The 25,512-nt window shown below is 33.7% G+C and overlaps 1 long non-coding RNA gene across 12 annotated transcripts in view; it reads right to left on the bottom strand.

Annotated features, from left to right (window-relative positions):
- The window catches only part of LOC123619413 (uncharacterized), an 874,904-nt gene that overhangs the window by 319,206 nt on the left and 530,186 nt on the right, over positions 1 to 25,512 (bottom strand). For 7 of the 12 annotated variants that reach the window (XR_012504656.1, XR_012504652.1, XR_012504653.1 and 4 more), the window contains one exon: positions 19,793 to 19,845. The exons of 2 other annotated variants lie outside the window; for them this stretch is intronic. This is a non-coding gene — a long non-coding RNA (uncharacterized LOC123619413). Of the gene's footprint in view, positions 1 to 6,123; positions 6,192 to 19,792; positions 19,846 to 25,512 lie in introns of all 12 variants that reach the window. 3 more of the 12 variants (XR_012504650.1, XR_012504658.1, XR_012504651.1) reach the window with 2 other exon arrangements.

Genomic DNA, 25,512 nt, shown 5'->3' with positions numbered 1-25,512 from the left:
GAGGGAGTCTTTTAGACAGCTTTTGGATGAATCCGAATGTAGAATAATGGTAGGCTGAACTTGGGTGTCCTTAGTGACCATTATGAATCCGAGGTAAGCACAGGAGTACTGGGCTACAGTGGGTGAGTGCAGGTATGTGAAGGGAGATTCAATTGGGGCAAACATAACCTTGTAACCTAGTTAACCAGACAGTCCCTATTAAGATCTGTTTTCTGGGTATAATTACCAAGTGCCCTACTTCCCTCTCAAAAGTATTGTGCATTTGGATAATATATTACATACTCATCCTAGCTCTAGCTGAGGATGTGGAAATATTTATTTGGCTGAAATCTAGGACTTGGTCTTAGATGCATTTGTACGCTGAGTTGGAAGTGATTTATCTTGATTTGCTTCAATATCAAGCATATATTACTTGTAATAAGTTCTTGCTTTTCATCTGAATAAATTATATTTTCTAAATTATAAAAAATGATAAAATAAACTGCCACAATCTTATGCTGAAGGTAAAACACTGATAAATATCATACACATATAAACTGGATTTACATGCATATATACTTCTTTTAAAATACCACATCTTAGTAAGTGAGATATCCATATAAATCCTGTATAGTAGCAGCTAACATTTACTGAATGGTTACTTTGTAACAGGAAATATTCAAAGCATTAAACATTTATTAATTCATGTAATCTTCATAACCATTTTACTCAGCAAGTATTATTATTGCTGTATTTTCCAAGGAAACTGAAGCACTGAGTGATTTACTAAACTTGCGAGAGATTACACATATTGTAAATAGCAAACCTAGAATTCAAAACCATAGTTATTATACAGGCCCTGTGTTGTTAACAGCCATGCCATACTGGTTCCCTAGTGTCACAAGACAGGAAGCAATCACCCCCATCCAGTGGTAAACAAGATGGGGGTATCCTCCCCACTATTATACTTTTCTCTGTTACCATACAAGCAATCAGATTTTCAACCTCTTTAAAAGATGCTGACATTTTAGTTTTTTTCTTTAAACAAGCAAATAATTCCCTTCTCCTGTGGTAGCCATCCTAACCTCTCATGCCTTTCCTGTAATATTATAAACATACACCAAAAAATACTTTTAGGTTTTCTGTTTACGTGAATATGTTATCTCATATCCATTGTTCTTCAACGTTTCTTTTCCCCACAGAACAATATATCATGGAGATCTTTCTTAGTCAATAGGAAGATATCTAAATTTTTCTCTTTAAAATTTATAACGACTATACCATAGTTTAGTCATCCATTCCCTTACAAAAGGAAAATACGTATAATTAATTTTAATTAAAACAATGATGCAGTATGCATCTTACCTACATTTTATTTAGACAGGATAGATTTCTAATAGTGAAAATAATTCTAAATCCAAAATAAATTTAGTATTAATATGCAAAAAATGTCTTTTCCAGGAAGTTATAGCAATTCACACTCCCAGGAGTCTGCTTGATAATGCCCATTTCCTCAGAACTTGTTAAAACTGGATATTGTTTTTTATATTAATTTTTTCCAATCTCAAAAGTGTAATTGGTTTTATAATATTTATTTAATTTTCAATTAACTGAAGTTCAGTTTTCTGTGAACTAACTATATTGTTTCCAATACTTATTGTCTAGTTCATTGGTGTATCACTTTTACATATGCCAGTCTGTAAATCTTGAATTCATACCTTCACATATTTGATTATTATTAGTGGATAAGTGAGAGGGTTACTTAGGAGAAAGATAAAATATATAGGTTATTTCTATAATCCAGGACAAGTGTTTGGACAAAGCAAATGGGAGTAGAGAAAGGCAACAAATAAAGGGATCCAGAAGGCAGAATGTATAAAAGTTATTGAAGAATTGTTGATCTGGTTACAGCATATACCATGGAAAATGATGGCAACACAAATGTAGAGTGGCCCAAGGAAATCTGACTAGGCTGTTGTCATAACTTACAATACAATGGATGCCACTGACGCATTTAGATGGCAAATTTCTCTTCATTCCCTTCAATGGGAATAATTAAGAGGTAAAAAAACTAAATTGCAATCTCATAAGTTACTATTTTAAAATATTATCTTGCTAAAAATGATGAAAAAGGAACTATTCAGAAGAATTCTATGTAAGTAATAATTCTATATAAGCAATTAATATTATTTGAATAGTATTTAAATTGCAGTTGAGGAAGACACAAGAATCCTCTGAAGTTTAAACCCAACTAATGAAAAACACCAAATATTACATATAATATAAACTAATGCCTAAAATTCAGCCCAGTACTTGACATGCTCTCAATGATTTCTCATACTTAGAAATATTACACATTGCTTTATCTCTCATTATATCCTTTGTACTGTTTTTTATTTTGAAGCTTTATCACTTTCTATGAAAAGTGGCTAGATGAATTAAAAAAAGGTTGAAATTGCACACGCCTCATGCACTGAGCAGAAAACCCCCAGTTGGGGCTTTTCTAACGGATATGTCTAAGCCAACCTCTGCTCTTAGCAGGTAACTAGCAGAGGAAGAAGCAAGTGTTAGGTCAAAGAAAAGTGTATGATTAAATATTTTTATTTTTGAATTTACATCCAGTAAAATTCACATTTATTTGTTGCTGTACAGTTTTGCAGTTTGACTTATGCAGAGTCAGGTAAACATCTCCATGAACCAGATACAAAACAGGTGCTTCTCCCAAAATACTCCCTTGTGCAACACTTGTGTAGTAAAAACTTACCCTCACCCTAACTCTGGCAACAATCTGTTCTTAATCCCTATATTTTCATCTTTTCCATAATGACATATAAATGGAATCACAGAGTATGTAAATATTTAGTCTGATTTCTATAGCTTAAGATAATGTATTTGACATCCATCCACGTTGTTACATGTACCACTAATTAGATCCCTTTTATTACTGAGCAGTATTCCACTGCATGGTTGTACCACTGTTAATGCATCCTCCACTAGAGAGACATCTGGGTTGTTTCCAGTTTGGCTGCAAGAAACATTCATGTACAGCTTTTTGTGTTAACATAAGTTTTCACTTCTCTAGGGGAGAATATCCAGGTGTCAGATTGTTGGGTCATATGTTAAGTGCACATTCAACTTTACAACAAACTTCCAATATGTTCTCCAGACTGTCTGTACTCTACTGTTTTCGATTCCTATCAGTAATGTAGGAGAGTTCCAGTAGCATTTGGTCCTTGCCAGTCTTGTTTTTTGTTTTTAGGATATAAGGTTTTCAGATGTCTTATCTCAAATATCACCTTCTCTTTTTGATAATATGTCTTAGCAGAGTAGAAATATACTTTCAAATATGACCTTGAAATGTGACCTATGATGTGATTTTGCCCACTAAGAGCAAATCAAGTAATTTTCTCTAGAAATTCCCTTTCAAGATAAAACATTTGGAAAGAAAAGCAGAATAAATAGATGAAAATGGCGAGATCAATGCACTGGTAAGAAAGCAGACTGAGTGCAGTTGTCTAATTGGCCCTTTCCTTACCCCACTAACCATGAAAATTATAGGCAAAATAAAATTACCTGCCCTAAATATTAGTATTTATATTTCTAGTACTTTCACCAAAAACGTCATTCAGAAAACAGAACAAAATAAAAGTTATAAATATTTCAGAAATAAAAAAGCAGGATTATAATTATTTGAACATGACATGATTATCTATCTAAAAACTCAATAGATTCAAATGTAAATCTATTACAGAAAACAAGAGTTCAGTATGGTAAACTGGGGTAAATAATTTCAAAATTAACAGGTTTCCTATAGTCTGACAGTAAACAAATGTAAAATATTGTGGAACAAAATGAAAACCCATAGGAACAGCAAAAAGCTAACCAAAAAATCTAACAAAATCATAGTTTCTACATAAAAAAAGCTAAAAACCATATTTTGGAACTTTATAACCTTGGAAAAACATCAGGCAAACATGATAACCACTACAGTATGATAACTACATGTTATAATCTTGGAAAAATAAAAGGCAATATTTACTCTTGAATGGAAGTACTCAAGTAGTAAATTTCATATCACTATATTTTTCCAGTGAAATCTCTATGGAATATAATTTGGAATTTAACAAAGTGGATCTAAAGTTGAAATTTATACTACAATGTTTTAGAAGTGTCAACTGAAATAAATGCGCAGCCTATAAGTTAAGAGTTCTGTTTTATTTGGCGGGAGGACTCCAGCCTGGATGACAGCCTCTCAGACCTCTCTGAGGGACTGCTCCCAAGAGGTAGGGGAGGATCTAGGATATATAGGAGCTTTACAACAAAGACCAGGTAGCTGGAACAATAAAAGATTGCTTGTTATCTAAAGAAAACCAGGCATCTTAAGTTAAAGAATTTAGTGCTTTTCTATGTATGGGAGGAAGCAAACATTTGGGCTCACTGACTTCATTCCTTTGACAAGCACCTAGCTATCTAGGGCCAGTATCCTGTCCTTTCTTATTCTGAGTCCCCTCAGAGTGCACCACTGTGAGTGGCTGCAGAGGCTGGGCTGCAGGCCTGTCCTCACTGGGGACTGGCGACAGCAGCTGATGACTTGGTTTCAGCATTCTTTGTTTACTGATATGTTTGCAGTATTTTCACTCACATTGCAGTATTTTCGTTCACATAACTTATAATCTACTTGGAAAATGCTTTTTACTACTGTACTTGGAAGTGACACAGGATGGAAAGGGGCAGGGCACAGCCATTCAAGGAATGCTACAGCAATTAACATCAAAATGGCGAAAGATTCAAACCCCAGTAGGCCTTGAGGCTCAGGAAGATGAGAGATTTAACTTCTAGTAGATCTTGAGCTTTATTATAAGCCCATTGTAATATATTAGCATGGTGAGTAACACGCCCACAGCACCACAGCAGCCCCAAGGCTAGCCACAAAAGGTCAAAGAGTGGGAAATGGCCAACTTCCTGGGAATCCCAGCCTCTTCCCCAGGCTACTTAGAATGGTCCTTCCACTTACTAGCTATGAAGCCACCAAGCTCATAAAAACCAGCAACACAGCTCCACCCCTCTCTCTCCCTCTTAGGAGACTGCCCACACTCTGTCTATGGAGTGTGTACCTACTTTTAATCTGAGCACCCAACCCCCAAACCTCATGGCCTTTCTCTTGCCTTTCAAAGTATCTCTCTGAATAAATCTACCTTCACTCAACTGTAGCTCACTCTTGAATTCATTCCTGCATATGAAGCCAAGGACCCAAGCTTGGCAGGGCACGTCCCAGGGGCTCAACCAAGACCTGGGACACAACCCTTCTCATGCCCCACATCTGTTTTCCTGCATCAGAAGCATATCCCTGCCTATTTTAAAAAAACAGACAATAAGAAATCAGATAATGACTTGTCCTGCCAGACATCAAAATTTATTACCTAGTGACATTATTTGAAACAAGATGGTTTTGGGATGAGAACAGATCAATACAAAAGAATGAGATCTTCAAATAAACCTAAGGATATATGGGAATGTATATATGCTAAGTGTGGCATCTCAAATCAACAAAGAAAAAAAATTATTCAATAAGTGGTATTGATGGGAAAAAAGCAGTCATGTAGTAGCAAACCAAGAAAAAAAAATGCTTCTATCATAACTCTCGAAACAACCTGTAAATGGTTCAAAGTTTTAAATATAAAATAAATCATAAAAGTACTAGAAAAATTTTAGTTGATAATTTTTATAGATGGTTTGAGAGACTGATTTCTAAATATGAAAAATATTAAAATGAGAAATAAAAATAGTAATAATTGATAAATTGGACTAAATACAAGTGTTGAAATACATAGATGAAACAACAACAATCAAATATATAAACACACACACACACAGAAATATAGCTAACAAATTAGGAAACCTTGCAATGTATATGCCAAAAACAAGCTTGCTAATCATTAAGACAAATATAATCATCATTATTTTAGAAAACATGGCAACATACAAAAGAAGCAATATAAGTGCTGAAAAAACATATTAAAAAGTATGTGACATCAGTAGTAATTAAAATTAAAACCCCCCTTTTTTTTGTATATAAGAATGACAGAGATTCAAAAGGATGCCAAAACGCCAGGTAGAGAAGAGTGTGAAAAAGAGGGTACTTACTTACTGTTGGCAAACTTTAAAATCAGTATCCCTTTTGACTGAGCAACTTTATTTCATATGGCTTTAGCCTAAGGAGAAGATAGATGTTCAAAGCATTATTCTGGCCACCGTTTTTTTGTTTTTTTTTTTTTTTTTTTGCTTAGTAGAACATAGGTGCATTATAAAGTTGGGCCAAAGTCACTGTGCTCCTTACCCATAACCTTTGCATTTCTGAAATTAGTGATAAGTAATAGGAGATTAAAATGCACTGGTATCAAGGCTCTTTCTTGAAAAACCCCACCTCCCTTAACCTGTTAGGGGAAATGCTGCTTTTTGTACCCAAATAAAGCAAAGATAATTCCCTCCAGAGACAGACATTGCAATTAAATATCGCCAGGGTCTCACAGTCTCTGATCTGGGTAAAGTATAAATAAACAACCAGATTCAGAATAAATGCCTCCCCTCTTTTCCATTCAAACCTGTAGCTATTGTCCTATTAAGTGTTTTGAGAATGAAGAATAGGTGAAACCATTTGGCTATTACCAGCCTTTTGTGATGTAAAATCCTCAATTCAATGTAGCTAAAAGATATCTGTCTGCAGAGTTGGCATCATCCACTTACCCACCTATTTCCTAGTCCTTGAATTCAAAGAGACTTTCTACATGACTCGGAAAATACCCAGAAATAATGCCTATCTTCTTAGGAATAAATTCTCATAAATGAAAATAGTCATCTAAAGGGAACATTAATATTTGAACTATATTTATAAAGAAAAAAATTGTCTAATGTCTAGGTTGACAAAACATTTTAACTAGAAAGGAATAAAAATCAGGCTGTCCTCAAAATTTATTATAACACTTAATTTCATAATAAATTTGAAGGAGTATCTTATACCTTATTTATTCATTTTTCATGTGTGATGGCAAGTGAAAGATCAGCTTAGATATCAAGATGACTGAAAACACACTATTTATGAATTTTTTTAAAAGAAGTGTTTGCATGTATATTGCAGTCGACAAAGAGAATAGCAAAAATAGAGTTCAAAAACAGTACAGTCAAGATGGAAAATGAATGGTGAGCACTGAAATCAGTTAAAATAGAGACAACTCTAAATAACTTTTACAATGCAATCATATTAAATGTAAGTTTAAAAATATTTTCAAATATGAAGATGTATAACCATATGTGCATGTATGTGCATAGATATAGATATGATAGAAAAATGGAATAGCAAATATTTAAATAGAAATTCTGATTACAGTGACACAAGATGCTGAAGAGAGAAACAGAATTAAAAGTGTTCTAAATATGCTATCTCAAATATGGAACATTCACATTAATTTTCTTTTTGATTCAGTAATTTGAAGAAGTTAAAGAATGCTTTTGAACAACATTAAGGTTACTATTATGAGAATATAAAACATCCTCTAAGTCACTGGAAAACATAAAAGTGAAATCTTTATACTAAAAGGAAACAAAGGGAAAGCATAGAAAACAAATTGGCAGAAGTAAATCAATCACATTAGTCACTTAAACAAATGTGAATAAGTTAAACTCTCGTGCTGAGATTGGATACATGGATATAGATATGCGTGTGCTACAATGAGTTGAAAAACAATTTATGAAACAAAATGTTTTAAAAAGATAAACAAAAAATGTTATACAAATGAAAACAAAAGAAAGCAGGGGTTGCAAAATACCAACTAACGTAAAATTCAAAACATAAAGCATTAAATGGGACAAAAAGTTCATTTTATATTGATAGCGCATAAGATTCTTAGTGTAATAAATAATTTAACTATTAAATAATAATCTGGCAAAATATAAATAACTGATTTCTTGAACCCACCAAATTCTGTGAGATATGAGTAACAAATGGTTTTATTTTTTCCAGTCATTGCCTTTGGTCATGCCCTGTTGAATCTGTCTTCTCAATCCATTTAATGACATTTCTGGTAGTTTCCATAGCTGGTCACTTTCAGTGATTATTAAACAGCACATATCTTAATTAAAACCTCTAAACTCATTTCCTCCCTTCCCTCCAGATCTTACTAGACCTTCAGACCAAGGCACCTGCAGAGGGAAGAAAGTATGGTCTTATTATGGTTCATTTAACCCCCCTTCCCTCTCTTCTGGTTCTAGCTTCTCTGGGATATAAAAGGAAACAGGAGAAATAGCAGTGGTTCTCGTACATAACCAGATGCCTGGGTGGTATTTTCTTTTCTCCCAGTGCTCCCCTAGTAAACACTGCAGACAAGTAACATTTTCTGTTAAGACAGGTGAGAGAGAGAGAGAGAGACTCTCTTGCAGGACATATTTTCATTTTTGCAGGGAGTCCCATAGAAGGTCCTTCTTAATATCCGATTTTTCAAAGTTGGATTTGGCCTCTTCCACTTTCAACCCCAGATCTAATCCACTACAACATATTTCATAGACTTTGCTACTAAGGTCCTGTTATTTGGTAGTTAGCCCTTTTGAACTATGGTTCAAGGTCAACTAATTTTTTCAATGCCCACTGGATCCAGAGAAATCCACTTCCTTACCACATCAAACACAGAGAATCCAAGGTGCTGTCCCCACTCCTTGGCCTGACATTGCCCCCCCAATCCCTTTTCCCCTAGGCTTATTTAAGTACAAGATCACTAGATAAGCAAGTATCCAAAAGAGAAAGAGATTCCAATACACTTTTCACGTAGGTACAGTCAACCTCCACAAGTAGTCCCTGGGAAGCCCCTTACAGTGGCTTGGGGATGGGAGAAGCACTTTCACCTTTCCTTATGGAAAAGACAAAGAAAACTTACAGCATACCTCAACAGGTCAATGGCTCAGTACTCCAAAAGTCTGCCAGTGCACAGACTGTAATATTTATATTCTAGAAAGGGAAAGCATCAGAATCCAGTGGTGATGACCGTGGAAAGCAAAGCCAGATTGCTTTGCTTAATAAGACTTGAAGGGAGTGTCTAACCCCTGACTTGTGTGGCTTTATTTAAGGTTGTAGAGTATTTGACATATTTCTGTCCCCAGCTTTGGAACCTAACTCTCCAAGTTTAGGTAAATATGAAGTCTCATGCAACAGTCTGTTATATAGCTATATAACAAAAATGAAATGCAGATGTAATGGTTATCAATAAAAGGAAAATACCTAGAAAATAAATAATGGTTTTTCTAATTTTCGTCAATTTTTCATTAACTGAATTGCCAAAATCTAATTTAGAATAATAAAGATCTAAATATTGCAATTAATAGTATTAATTTAAGAGTAATCTTTGGACTATTATAACCAAGGAACTAAGATTATTCTTGTACCCATAGGTTTTTAAATTGATCTTCTATCAAGCCACAAAGGAGAGCTCAATAAATTGTACAAAGCATTAATTATACAGGATGCAATACTATCTCTAGTGCAATGCAACTAGAAATTAGTAACTGGGAGCAACAACAGCAACGACAACAAAAAACTAAAACCACAAAACTTTTTTAAATCACCCATAATAACATTTAGGTAAAAATAAGAATCAAAACTTCAGTCACAGACCAAACAGTAAATACTGATTCCAGTCTTGGTCCACAGAGTTTATTCTTCAAGTTAAACTTTTGGCCTCTACACTTAATAATGACAGAAACTATAAAGAACAAAAGACAACATACTGGAGTCTACAGATAAATTCTGACCCACCACATTTCTTTTTAATAAATAAAGTTTTATTGGAATACAGCCACATCCATTCATTTTTGCTTTTTCCATAGCTGCTTTCATGTTAATGGCAGTTGAGTAGTTATGACAGAGATCATTTGGCCTGAAAAGCCTAAAATACTCACTACCTGGCCCTAACAGAGTAAGCTTGTGAGCCTTGATAAAGAGGGGAAACAAAAAAAGGATGAATTCATATTCAAAACAAGATAAACATTTTCATGGACCATAAATATACAAAACATGCATTAACTTGGAGGAAAAAGTTGTAAGAATGGTGGCAACTTCTCATCATATTCAAAAAATGCTAAAAGACAATGGAAGAGCAACATTAAAATGCTGTAAGAAAGGGAAAAAAAGCCTGTCATCTTAGATATATATGCTGAAACAGACTCTTCAAAAATGAAGGTGGGGTAGCCAGTTTAGAAAACAGTCTAGCATTAACAGAGAAAAAAATGTGACAATGAGTGTGTATATGTCCATTTATGACTGAAAAATTGTGCTGAACACTGGAATTTGACACAACATTGTAAAATGATTATAAATCAATAAAAAATGTTAAAAAAAAAAGAAAACAGTCTAGCATTTCCTCAAAAAGTTAAAGATAGAGTTACCAATTGACTCAGCAATTAGACTCCAAAGTATATAGCCAAGAAAAATGAAAACATGTTCACACAAAAACTTGTAAACCAATGTTCTTAGAATTACTCACAAAAGCCAAAGGTTAAAACATACCAAATGTCCACTCATTGAAAGTGGATAAAGAAAATGTAGGATATCCATATACTGGAATATCAGTTCACCATAAAAAGAAATGCAGTACTTAATTTCCAGAATATATAAACAGCTCAAACAACTTAATAAAAAAACCAAACAACTCAATCCAAAAATGGGCTGAAAACCTAAACAAGCAATTGTCCAATAAAGACATACAAATGGCCAATAGGCATAAGAAAACATACTCAGTATCGCTAATTATCAGAGAAATGCAAATCAAAACTACAATGAGGTATCACCTCTCATCAGTCAGAATGGCCATCATTCAAAAGTCCACAAACAATAAATGCTGGAGAGGTTGTGGAGAAAAGGGAACCCTCCTACACTGTTGGTGCGAAAGTAATTTGGTGCATCCATTATGGAAAACACTATAGAGATTCCTCTCAAGACTAAAAATAAACTTGCCATATGATCCAACAATCCCACTTCTGGACATATATCCAAAGGGAACCTTAATTCAAAAAGATATATGCACCCCAATGTTCATAGCAGCACTATTTACAATAGTCAAAACATGGAATCAGACTAAATGTCCATCAACAGATGACTGGATAAAGAGGCTGTAGTATATTTATACAGTGGAATGCTACTCAGCCATAAAAATAAAATAAAATAATGCCATTTGCAGCAACATGGATGGACCTGGAAAATATCATTCTAAGTGAAGTAAGCCAGAAATAGAAAGAAAAATACCATATGATATCACTTATATGTGGAATCTGGAAAAAAAAAAAAAAAAAAGACAAACTTATTTACAAAACAGAGACAGACTCACAGACACAGAAAACAAACTTATGGTTACCAGTGGGGGAAGTGGGTAGGAAGTGATAAATTGGGAGTTTGAGATTTGCAGATACTAATATATATAAAAAGCAGATAAACAACAAGTTTATACTGTATAGCCCAGAGAACTATATTCAATATCTTGTAGTAACTTATGGTGAAAGAGAATATGAAAATGAATATATGTATGTTCATGTATGACTGAAGCATGGTGCTGTACACCAGAAATTGACACAGCATTGTAAACTGACTATACTTCAAAAAATATATATATACAAAAATAAAACAAACAAAAAAATAATTAAGGAAAACAAAAAAGAAAATACCTTTCTACCAAGATGCTTCATAGGCATATGAAAGTAATCGTACCTCTAAACATTAACTCCTTTGATCTCAAAGTGATTCTATGAGGTATGTTACCACTAATGGCACAATTTCAGAGATTAGTAAATGAGACAGAAGTTGAATAACTTGCCCAAGGTCACAGAGTTGGTAATTAACAGAGCTTGAATTTAATTTCCAGGGCAGTCTGACTCCAAAGACCATAGCATTAACCAGTGCTCTATTCTATTATTAAATGGCCCAGGTAGGAATTCGCCCCAGTTCCGCCTTACACCAGGTCTTATTTTTATTCAGTACTCCATGCTGCCCCACTAGTCCGGTATTTTGTCTCTAAAAATGATACTAAACAATAAGTTCCCAAAACTTAGTAACAACCTAAAAGTTTACCATCCTACTTCAAGGGTCCTAGTTTCTCCTACATATTAAATAAGATCTGAATGCTTATTTCAGATACTGCTTATGAAATAAAATGGTGAATGAATTAGGCCTTTGTGAATGTATCTAATGAAATCAGTGCTACCTAAGCTTAATTTCATCATGATACATATAAATGTTGACCATATCCAGAATGTCACCAGGCTCAGAGGCTTTGACTATCCCAGGCCATACTTGGCCACCTAAAGCCACAGGGTATCAAAATTTCAGGCTCACCTGTAACCCCTCCATAAAACAATGGTTGTCAAGCTCTCTTCTAAACCTTCCCTAAGCCTTTTTATATCTTTGTGCTTCACTAGCAGTTAGATTATATGTTTTCATATTTTGATGTGTACTTAAAATAGCTGCTTAAAAGGCAAAGAAACTGTAGTGTGGAGGGTGGGAAAAGGGAAGAATGTACAAAAAGAGTCTGCTCTTTATATTTTATTACACAAAATGCTTTTCTCTACAGATATATGACAGTTCACTCTCTACCCTGCAGGGTAAGAAATAAAGGTTGTAAATCTGAAACATTAATGGACCCATACTATATTTCAAGAAGCATGTAGAACAAAACTCCTTTCTGGGACTGACTTGAAAAATGACAGAGGATGGCATAAAGGGTCATACTCACTACAGTAGCTTTTACATCACACAAGGGAAATGCACAATGAGTTGTCCTTCATGCATGAAAAAAAGGGTATTATTAACTCATCATAAGGAAGGGCATGCTCCTAAAAAAGTTTTCTGAATAGTTTACAAATGAAATCATAATTTAAATATACTAGGAAAACTTAAAGAAACTCTATTTTTAAACCATTGCAAATATAAAGAGTCAATCATAAATGTAATTAATAAAAATGAAGAAATAAATAACTGTTTAAAACACTATCCCTGAAGTTGACATTTAACTAAACTACAAAAAGATAAAATAATTTTTAAAACTTTTTAAACCATAATTCTCTAAATCAGTAATGATCTAATTGGCTAATTGTGTCTTTTAGAATATGCCATGTGGTTTTAGAAGCAAGTGTGAAGATAAAAATTACTCCTCAATTTTTTTATTGATGATAAAATTTGAAGGCCTAAAATAAAAGAGAAGTCTAACACTACAGTGAGCTTATAACAATGCTGGAAGAAGATAGATTAGGAGGAGAGAAGCCTAGTTCTTCTGCTTACTTAGCTCTGTGATATTAGAGGAAATTATTTACCCCATTTCAGTCTCTATTTCTTCATCTATAAAATTGGATAACAAGGACTTCTACTTCCACAAAAAAATTTCCTATTCCTTCTGCTAAGTACAACTAACAATCCTAAACATTATATATATAAAACAAACTTAAGAAAACTAAGAAGTGGAGAGCAGAAGAAAGAGTAGCTAGAAATTTCAGGAACCAAAACACAGCACAATGGTGAGTTCTCTGTTTTCTCCCCCAGCCCATGAATCACACACTGGGAAATAAAGAAATCAGCAACCTGAAAATGCCAAGGAGTGCAGAAAAAAACTGCTCTATCTTGTCATAGGACGATGAAAGAGGCAGCCTATCAAGACAAGAAACTTTAAGAAAATAAGGGCTCTAATCTAGCCTGATACCATGAAACTAACTGTGATCTCAAGACTACCCATACCAGCAAAGATCAAGTAGAGAATCAAGACTACTACCCTTAGCAGGGGGTAACAAAGTAACCCCTGTAGATGATGTTAGAAAAGGCTGAGTAAAGATCTAGGACTTTCAAACCCACCACAAAGTAACAAGCACTTCTACTGCAGAGTTACTTCTCCATCCTACTACCGGAGAGGTGTCAAAGGAAATCAGTTAAAACTGAAGATTTAAATAAGATTCTGAGTCTCACAGTATAATACACAGATTGCCAAGCTCCCAACAGAAAATTACTCAGTATGTGAAGAAACAGGAGGATCTTAAACTGAATGAAAAAGACAATAAATAGATACCAACACAAGTGACAGAATGTCAGTCTTTCACAAAGAAATTAAAGCAGCAATCATAATAATGCTTCAACAACCAATTATGTACATGCTTAAAATAAATGAAAAAAATGGCTTAACAAAGAAATAGAATTTATTCAGAACCAGGTGGAAAATTTGAAACTGAAGAATATAATAACTCAAATTTTAAAAACTTTCATGGATGAACCTAAGAGTTAAGTGAAGGACAAGGATGAAGGAATCAATGAACAAAATGACAGAGAACTAGAAATCACCCAATCAGAACAAGAGAAAAAAACAGGCTGAAAAAAAAAAGAGCAAAACCTGAGAGAAGTGTGAGATTATAATGAAGGATCTAACATTCATGTCTTTGGGGCTCAGAAGGAGAGGGTGAAGAAAGTGGAGCTAAACAAGTATTCAGAGAATTAAGTGATCTGGAAAGTTCCCAAATTTGGAAGAAAAAAACCGAAACCATGAAACTAAAGATTCAAGAACTTAAGAGACATACAAACATGATAAACTCAAAGAAATTGACACCAAGAAACATAATAAACAAGCTTCTAAAAATTGAATTTAAAAAACCTAAAAAGCAGGCATAGACAAATAAGACATTACCTACAGGAGAAAGACAAAATGTCAACGGACTTACCAGCAGAAGGCATGGAGTCCAAAAGAAATTGGAAAGTCTTCACAAACATTAACAAATAGAATCCAGCGATATATAAAGACAATCAAACACAGTGAGTTGTATTGCAGGGATGCAAGAATCTTTTCATATTTAAAAATAAATTAACATAATCACCATATTAACAGACTAAATAAGAAAAATGACATTATCATGTCAATTGACACAAAAAAGCATAAAACAAAATCCAACACACTTTCATGACAAAAACTGTCAGAAAAATAGGAACAGAGGGGAGCGCCCTCAACGTGATGAAGAACATATTCACAAACCTATGTCTTATATTATACTTAACGATTAAAGACAAATGTTTTGCCTTTAGGCTTAGGAACAAAGTATGTCTACTCTGATTACTCTTAACCATCATAATGTTAGAAGTTTTAGCCTCTAATAAAAGAAAAGTCATGCAAATGAGAAAGAAAGAAATAAAACTGTCCCAATTATAGATAACATGATAGAAAATACAAGAATACACACACAAAAAAAACACCTAGAACTAATAAGTGTGTTCAGAAAGGTCACAGGGATATAAGATAAACATAAAATATCAAATATATTTCTATAGAGAAGCAACAAAAACATGGACACTGATATTAAAATGTATTACCATTAAAATTGCTCAAAAAATACTTCAGTGTAAATCTAATAACACATGTCCAGGATATGTTGATGCTGATGAAAGAAATCAATGAGTATCACAATAACTTGAAAGACATAGACTTTTCATGCACTAAAAGACTCACAATAGTAAAGATCAATTCTCCACAAACTGATAAATAGACAATACCTATCAAATATCTTAACACAATACCTATCAAAATACAAGCAAAATTTCTGTAGAAACAGATGAGATTACCATAAAACTAACATGAAAAGGCTTGCGTCCTGGAATAACTAAAACAATCTTTAAAAAGTAGAATGGTATCTTGTGGTCTCATTCTATCTGATATTAAGGCTTACTGTACAGCCACAGTAATCATAAGAGGGTGATACTGACAGAGGAACAAATAAAGCAGAATAAAAATCCAGAAATAGATCCATACAGATATGCCCATGTGATTTTTGACAAAAGAGTAAAAGGAGTTTAATGGAGGAAAGATAACTTTTCAACACATGGTTCTGGAGCATCTGTATATCCACAGGCAAAACAAAACAAAACAAAACAAAACAAAACAACGAACCTCAATCTAAATCTCACCACCTACACAATTAATTCAAAATGAATCACAGAGTTTAACGTAAAATGTGAAATTATAAAACTTTTTTTTAAAATAGCAAAGAAGAAATCTTCAGGATCTAGGGCTAGTAGTGGATGGTTCATGAGGTTTAAGGGAAGACGCCATCTCCATAACATAAAAGTATAATTACTGACATAGAAGCTGCAGCAAGTTATCCAGAAGATTTGCTAAGATAATTAATGAAGGTGGCTACACTAAACAACAGATTTTCAATGTAAATGAAACAGCCTTCTTTTGGAACAAGATGCCATCTAGGACTTTCATAGGCCTAGAGAGGAGAAGTCAATGCCTGGTTTCAAAGCTTCAAAGGACAGACGGTCTCTCCTGTTAGGGGCTAATACAGTTGTTGATGAAGTTAAATCCAATGCTTATTACCATTCTGAAAATCCTAGGGACCTTCAGTATTGTACTAAATTTTTTCTGCCTGTACTCTATAAATAGAACAACAAAGCCTAGGTGACAGCACATTTGTTTACCACATGTTTGACGGAATATTTTAAGCCCATTATTGAGACCAATTACTCAGAAAAAATATATATTTCAAATTATTACTGCTCAGTGTAGCTTTGTAGTATAGTCTCAAGAAGTCAGAGAATGTGATTCCTCCAGCTCTGTTCTTTCTCAAGATTGTTTTGGCTTTTTGAGATCTTTTACATTTTCATACAAATTTTAAAATTATTTTTTCTACTTCTGTGAAAAATGCCACTGTTAATTTGATAGGGATTGCACTGAATCTGTAGATTGCCTTGGGTAGCATGGTTATTTTAACAGTATTGATTCTTTCGATCCAAGAACACTGTATCTTTCCACATATTTGTGTCATCCTTAATTTCTCTCATTAGTGTCTTACAATTTTTGGAGAACAGGTATTTTGCCTCCCTAGGTAGGTTTATTCCTTAGTAATTTATTCTTTTGATGTGATGGTAACTGGGGTTGTTTCCTTAATTTCTCTGATAGCTCCTTGTTAGGGTACAGAAATGCAACAGATTTCTGTATATTAATTTTGTCCTACAATTTTACCAAATTCATTGATGAGCTCTAGTAGTTTTCCAGTGGTATCTTTAGGATTCTCTATGTATAGTAGTATGTCATCTGCAGTGACAATTTTACTTCTTCCTTTAAAATTTGGATTACTTTTATTTGTTTTTTTCTCTGATTGCTGTGGCTAAGACTTCCAAAACTATGTTGAATAAAAGTGACAAGAGTGAACATCCTTGTCTTGTTCCTGATCTTAGAGAGAATGCTTTCAACTTTTCACCATTGTGTATGATGTTTCTGTGGGTTTGTCATATATGGCCTTTATTTTATTGAGGCATGTTCGCCCTATGCCTACTTTCTGGAGAGTTTTGATCATTAATGGACACTGAATTTTCTTAATACCTTTTTTTGCCCCTATTGAAATGATCATTTTTTTTCCTTCAGTTGTTAATGTGGTATATCAACTGATTTGCAGGTGTTGAAAAATGTTTGCACCTCTGAGATAACTGACATTTGATAGTGGTATATAATCCTTTTAATGTGTTACTGGATTTGATTTTGCTAGTATTTTGATGAGACTTTTTGCATGTATGTTCATCAGTGATATTGGAATGTAATTTTTTTTAAGACATCTTTGTCTGGTTTTAGTATTAGGGTTATGGTAGCCTCATAGAATGAGTTTGGAAGTCTTCCTTCCTCTGCAATTTTCTGGAATAGTTTCAGAAGGATAGGTGTTAACTCTCTCTAAATGTTTGGTAGAATTCACCTCTGAAGCCATTTGATCCTTAGCTTTTACTTTGGGGGAGTTTTAAAATTACTGATTCAATTTAAGTACTAGTACTTGGTCTGTTCATATTTTCCATTTCTTCCTGGTTCTGTCTTGGGAGACTGTACCTTTCTAAGAATTTGTACATTTCTTCTAGATCGTCAATTTTATTGGTGTACAGTTTTTCATAGTAGTCCCTTAATGATCTTTTGTATTTCTGTGGTGTCAACTGTGACTTCTCCTTTTTCATTTCTGATTTTTTGATTTGAGCCTTCTACCTTTTATCTATACTACATAACTACACTAATCAGAACAGTATGGTAGTGGCACAAAAACAGACACATAGATCAGTGGAAAAGGATAGAAAACTCACAAATAAGCCCACATATTTTGGTCAATTAATCTACAGCAAAGGGAGCAAGAATATATAGTAGATAAAAGAAAATCCCTCCAAAAAGTAGTGCTGGGAAAACTGGAGAGTTACATATAAAAGAATGAAATTAGAACTTTCTCCAACATCATATACAAAAATAAACTCATAATGGATCAAATAGCTAAATGTAAGACTGGATACTGTAAAACTCCTAGAGGAAAACATAGGGAGAACACCTTTTGATGTAAATTGAAGCAATATTTTTTGGATCTGTCTCCTAAAGTAAAGGAAATAAAAGCAAAAATAAACAAATGGAACCTAATTCAACTTAAAAGCTTTTGTACAGCAAAGGAAACCATCAACAAAATGAAAAGACAGCCTACTGAATGGGACAAAATATTTGCAAATGATCAGACAGATAAGGGATTAATATCCAACATATATAAATAGCTCATACAAGTCAATATCAAAAAACACACAACTCGATTCAAAAATGGGAAGAGGAACTGAATAGACATTTTTTTCCAAAGAAGAAATGCAGATGGCTAACAGGCACATAAAAAGATGCATCTCCCTGATGATTAGTGAGTGATATTGAGCAAGTCAAAACCACAATGAGATATCACCTCGCACTTGTCAGAATGGCTATCACCTAAATCTCCACAAGTATCAAATGTTGGCGAGGATGTGGAGAAAAAGGGATCCTTGTACACTGTTAGTGGGAATGTAAACTGATGCAGCCACTGTGGAAAACAGTATGGAAGTTTCTCAAAAAAAAAAAAAAAAAAAAAAAACCTAGAAGTCGAATTATCATTATGACCCAGCAACTCCACTCCTGGGTATATATCCAAAAAACCAAAAATTTGACAAGATACATGCACCTCAATATTGATAGCAGCAATATTTATGATTGCCAAAACATGGAAACAATCTAAATACTAACCAACGGATAAATGGATAAAAAAGATGTGGTGTATATATACAATGGAATACTACTCAGCCATAAAAAGAACAAAATTTTGCCATATGCTACAACATGCATAGACCTGGAGGGTATTATGCTAAGTGAAATAAGTCAGAGAAAGATAAATGCTGTATGATATCACTTATATATAGAATCTAAAAATATAACAAACTAGTGAATATAATATAAAAAAGCAGACTCACAGATGTAAAGAACAAACCAGTGGTTACCAGTGGAGGGGGAGGGGCAATATAGGGGTGGGAGAGTGGGAGGTATAAACTACTGCATGTAAGATAGGCTCAAGGATGTACTGAATAATAAAAGGAATATAACCAATGTTTTGTAACAACTGTAAATGGAAAGTTACCTTTAAAACTATAAAATTTTTTTAAAATATATTACTGCTCACTGACAATTAACCTGGTCACCCAAGAGCTCTAAAGGAGATGTACAATAAGATTAATGCTGTGTTCATGCCAGCTAACACAACATCCATCCTGCAGCCCACGGATCAAGAAATCATTTCAACTTTGAAGTCTTATTATTTAAGAAATACATTTTATAAGGCTACAGCTGCCATAGATATAATTCCCTGATGGATGTGGGAAAAGTCAAATGAAAACCTTCTGGAAAGGACTCGCCATTCTAGATGTCATTAAGAACAGTCACGATTCATGGGAAGAGGTCAAAATATCAACATTCACAGGAATTTGGAAGAAGTTGACTCCTACCCTCGTGGATGATGTTGAGGGGTTCAAGACTCCAGTGGAGGAAATCACTGCAGCTGTGGTGGAAACAGCAAGAAAACTAGAATTAGAAGTGGAGCCTGAACATGTGACTGAACTGCTTCAATCTCATGAAAAAACGAACTGATGCGAGGAGTTGCTTCATATGGATGAGCAAAAAAGTGGTTTTTTGAGGTAGAATCTACGTCTGGTGAAGACCCTGTGAAGATTTTTGAAATGACAACAAAGGACTTAGAATATTACATAAACATAGTTGATAAAGGATAAAGGAGCGGCAAGGATTAAGAGGACTGACTACTTTAAAAAAAAGTTATACTGTACAAAAAATGCTAGCAAACAGCACTGCATCCTAGAGAAAGATGTTTTTGAGAAAGGAAAAGTCAATTGATGTATAAACTGCCACAGCCATTCCAACCTTCAGCAACCATCACCTTGATCATTCACCAGCCATCAACACCGAAGCAAGACCCACCAATGGCAAAGATTATGACTTGCTGGAGGCATTTTTTTTTTTAGCAAAAAAGTATTTTTTCATTAAGGTATGTACATTGGTTTTTTTAGACAAAATACTATTGCACACTTAAGAGACTACAGTATAGTATAAACATAATTTTCCTATGCATTGAGAAACCAGAAAATTCGTGTGACTTTATTGCAATATTCCCTTTATTGTGGTGGTCTGGAATACTATCTCTGAGGTATGCCGGCATACATATTTCGAGGTGTGTTGTACCCTGCCTCAACCCCTAAATACCAAGCTCAAGCCTCATCTCTTCCGAGAAATATTACTTAATTCCTTTCCTTTCTCTACTATCCTTTTCCATTTTTCTCTGTATGCTCCTTAAGTCTTCTCACCGACTAGATTACAGCCTCAAATACAGGGACTATGTCATTACTTCTGTGTATTTCACATTTTCATGAAGATACAAAAGCTACACATGTTTAATGGCAGGAAGAATAGAGATAGAGAACACACTGTCTGACAATGCCCTACCTATCTAATGGATGGGCCCATGGACTTGAGAATCTTTAGAGGTTACGGGATAGCATCTGGGAATTCCCCCTTTCTACTTGTACAGTATCTTTTTGTGAATTAATTGTTTATTGCTTTATCATACAGATAAAACTTTGGAAAAAAATAAACATTTTCAAACAGCAGCCAGTGAAAATATTACAAGGTTTGGAGTAAGAGAGACTTGGGAATAAAACTAAACTGCCACCAATTAATTATACAACTTCCTTGTGCCTGAGTTTATCTTATGTAAAATGGGGATTATGATATCCATTGATCTAAGGGTTGCTGGGAAAGTATTTTATAAATCTGGTTAACATCTACAATCAGTTGAGTTTAAGTAAAAGAGATTACCCTTCATAATACTGGTGAGTCTCATCCCATCAGTTGAAGGTCCTGAGAGCAAAAATGAGGTTCCCAGAAAAGAAATGAAGTCTGTGTGAGAGATATATGGATCTCACACACTTCTTTTCTTATTATTATAGAACATATACTTACATATATTATATATTATATATATATATTATATACAATGTATATATAGTATGGGTATATTTTCTATTGAGTCAGTTACAAATAGATACAAAACACTGCACTATTTCCTAGGAGATACAGGCAGACAGGAGCTTACCATCGAATAGAAAATAGTAAGAGAAGAAGAGTTAATGAATATGCAATAGAAAGTGATAATAAACCTATAAAAGAGGTAAAGGTAAAGTGATTTATAAGGTCAAAGGAGGAAGTTATAGATACACTGGAAAAACCCAACAAGGATTGACCCTAATGATTTCTCAATTTATATCTAATTTTACTTGAAGTATATATAAGACATATAAAAGTTACAATTTTGTTTCAGTTCTAAACTTACAAAGTACATTACTTTCATTTTAAAATCCTTTTCACTATAAACTATTAAAAATGGCTATGCTGCATGGCTTCATATATATATAAATATATGACATAGACAGATAACCTATAATGGATTGATTGAGTAACCAGAATTCAGTAAATATGTATGACTTTATATGGTGTTTAACTCATGGTTCAGTTTAGTTCAACAGTTAGCTTAGAAATCAGTTGTCCTGAGGGCAAAGTATACATTTTAATCCTTTGGCATCATATAGAAACAATTTAGAATAAGAAGGTTTATGATTATATTAGAATGTCTCTAAGGGCAAGGAACATTCTTTTAAATTTAATATTTTAATATGCCAAATACAATAACGTGTATGCACAGAGACTCTTAATAAACACAAATAAGACTGTGGCAATTAGTCTTCATTTGTGAGACAAATCAAAATTTTTCAGTTTAGTTAAAACTTGGTATTACTAATATGCTAGCAGTCGATCTTACTTGGTAGAACAAATCATAGATATCAAAATAATGGAACAAATACCTATCCTAACCACAGTTCCCCACTTGTTTTAGCCTGTAGTATACTCTGGTCCCCCTCTCATAATTTTTCTGTTATTCTTCATTTCCTTTTATCTTCACTTTAAATGTACACAACTGAAAAAAAAAGTTGTGTTCCACTGTTGAAACTAAGTAAGTAAGGAACAGCCATCAATGACTCTAACAGTATTTCTGGAGATGAGAAAAGCATTCCATTAAATTAAGCAGACAGCATTTCCCACCTGGTCAAAGATTTAATACCAAAAAGGCTCCTGGATAAACAAAATTAAGGTTTTAGCTAGCAAAGATAAAGAGCTCTCTCCATGCAGTACGAACACAGGGTTAATGTTGGCAGTCTTGGTATGGGAGCCCACATGGCAATAACACAACATACACACATATTAAGTTTAGGTTGAATAAATAGCACTAAATGTCTCCATGTTTACATTTGTTCAAATCCATATTAAAATGAATTATGTTAACTCTCAGATGAAATAAATAAAAAGCTCCAAGTGCAAGGTTATAAGTTCTCTTCTATCTACTGCAAGGCTGTCTCAGCTGGGAACACTGTTCCTTGGGAGCAGGTACTTTGACACATTTTTAATCAGAGTTCTACTAATTAATCCCTCTGGAATGGTATATCTGAGAGAAGCAAATGCATTCTTTCATTAAAATCCAAGTCCCTTCCATAAAACCCAGTAATTTTCATTCTTCTTTAAAGAAAAGAAGAAGAGAGTTCACCAAGACAGCTCCCAGTATGGTATTCAAGGAGTAAGTGGGAAGGTCAGAAAACAACTCAACAAAAACTTCAATCAGATGTTGAAAACCTTAAAACTGACAGGTACAGGAGTAGACAAGTTATTTCTTACTTCCAGGTGAATGAAACCATTTAATTGAAATGAGACAAGTCACTGAGTTAATAGTTTAACTGCATCAGCATGAGGCTCAATAATATTTTATTTCTTTTATCAAAAATCAACAAGGAAAATAGAATAGAGACCAAATTTTTACTACCCTTGGTAACTAACATTATTTCTGTATCTCATGGTTCTAATAGCCAGGAAATGTATGATTTATTGCTCTTGGATTAGGGACCTATTTTGAATAATATTCAATTAAAGTGATAAGCATCTAATTTATACAGCAATAATGTGATACAAGAGGTGCTATATGATAAAGTACAAAAAGATATACCGGAAAATACCTAAAACTATAGAATCACACTGTAGTAGGAAGCAGGGAACAGAGCCTCTATGCAAATTACCTTTAAATTCCATCTTCAAATTTCTCTAAAGTGACTCTCCAATGTGAATATTTTCTCTCAAGATTCTTTCAGGTATTGAGATCATTTATCTATATAGACTCAGCCTTGATCTCATCAAGTTGTGGTATACCAATCAAAGTGAGGCATAGCCAAGCAAAATGACTTGTGAAATCTGAATCAAAATCAGTTTCCTGAGAGGAAAAATATTAAATCCACAATTTCATCTTTTATACAAAAAAAAAGACTGCATGAATACTAGATTCTTATGCAGCTATTAAAAATGTGTATTTTATAAGAAATGTGGTTAAGAGTTATACCACTTTAAATGCAAAGGGAAAAATAGAACAATATGTACAACAAACTGCAATTATATGAAAACATGTGTGCAACTGGATAAGGACAAGAAAGAAATAGGCGAGAATAAAAATAGCTGCTCTGTGAGGATTATATAATTATGGAATTTTTCCTTTTCAAAGATGTCTTTAATATTGTTGATACATCAACTCCTTCACTAAAATCAAATAAGCAGAAAATCCAACAAAAACCGACCTAGCCAACAAAGAAACATTTTTGCTCATGGCTCAGTAAAATTTTCATTTCAAACACTACACTATCATATCACAAAAACTGTGTTGCAGAATGCACAGGTCAAATTCAAAACTGTTATTATGGTTGGGTCCTCCCCCCATCCCGAACAAGAGCTTTCTCAGAATACTTGAAAAAGGCAGAACTATTAAGACAGCGTTGTCTATTAACGGAATTTCTATTACAGGGAAGATTTCAATTTAAAATGTTAGAATTGCTCACTTACACATCATCCTCGGTGTCTTTGTCATCTTTGTACTCTTAGCTTAGGCCTGGAATATATTAGTTCCTCAACAAGGGTTTATAGAATTAATGGACAATGATTATTATTATATCTGAGCACAAACATTTCTGCTACAATCTTTGTATAATAGCAATTGTGAATAAGATTTATCTGATACTGCAGAATAATTATTTGGTCCGTTATTGAAAACATGATATTCGGTGATTTTTTATAAAATTAGTCTGATGAATCAGAAGTGCTAGATGACTTATTTTGTGAAACTTTCTAAATATGTAGCAAGAATGTAAAAAAGACTTTTTAAAAAATATAGTGTTAGTTAACTAACATTTTAGGATTCTAAAATGAGAGGGATAAGCCAGTAAAGTACAAAGAATGTACTCCCAAGGTGTTTAGTAATACAAAGCGATATGAAAGCAACATCAGTAATATTTTTTTTTGCATTTCATTACTATTCTTCATAACCATAGCCACATACACACTCTTATGAACAGTAGTGTAACCATACAGTTAATATGTTGTAATAGTAACAGATGACAAGAGAAATAATTGATATGAACATCTTGTTCACGATAATTTCCTAGGAAGAACTGATATTGCTAAAATGGCCATACTACCCAAAGTAATCTACAGATTTAATGCAATCTCTATTAAACTACCCAGGACATTTTTCACAGAAGTGGAACAAATAAGCCTAAAATTTATATGGAATCACAAAAGACCCAAAATTGCCAAAGCAATACTGAAGAAAAAGAACAAAGCTAGAGAAATAACCCTCCCAGACGTCAGACAACACTACAGAGCTACAGTAATCAAAACACTGTGGTATTGGCACAATAACAGACATATGGATTAACAGAAGAGAATAGAGAGCCAAGAAATAAACCCACAGACTTTTGGTGAATTAATCTTCAACAAAGGAGGCAAGAATATATAATGGGGAAAAGACACCCTCTACACCAAGTGGCGTTGGAAAAGTTGTACAGTTGCATGTAAATCAATGAAGTTAGAACACTCCCTCTCACCAAACACGAAAATAAACTCAAAATGGCTTAAAGTCTTAAATATAAGACAAGATAATATAAAACTTCTAGAAGAAAACATAGGCAAAATGTTTTCTGACATAAATCTTAGCAATGTTCTCTTAGGGCAGTCTACCCAGGCAATAAAAATAAAAGCAAAAAACAAATGGGATCTAATTAAACTTACA

This window comes from Camelus bactrianus, chromosome X (assembly GCF_048773025.1).
Source record: "Camelus bactrianus isolate YW-2024 breed Bactrian camel chromosome X, ASM4877302v1, whole genome shotgun sequence".
Taxonomy (NCBI): domain Eukaryota; kingdom Metazoa; phylum Chordata; class Mammalia; order Artiodactyla; family Camelidae; genus Camelus; species Camelus bactrianus.
The sequence above is the reverse complement of the archived record's forward strand: the minus strand, read 5'-3'. Positions and strand labels throughout refer to the sequence as shown.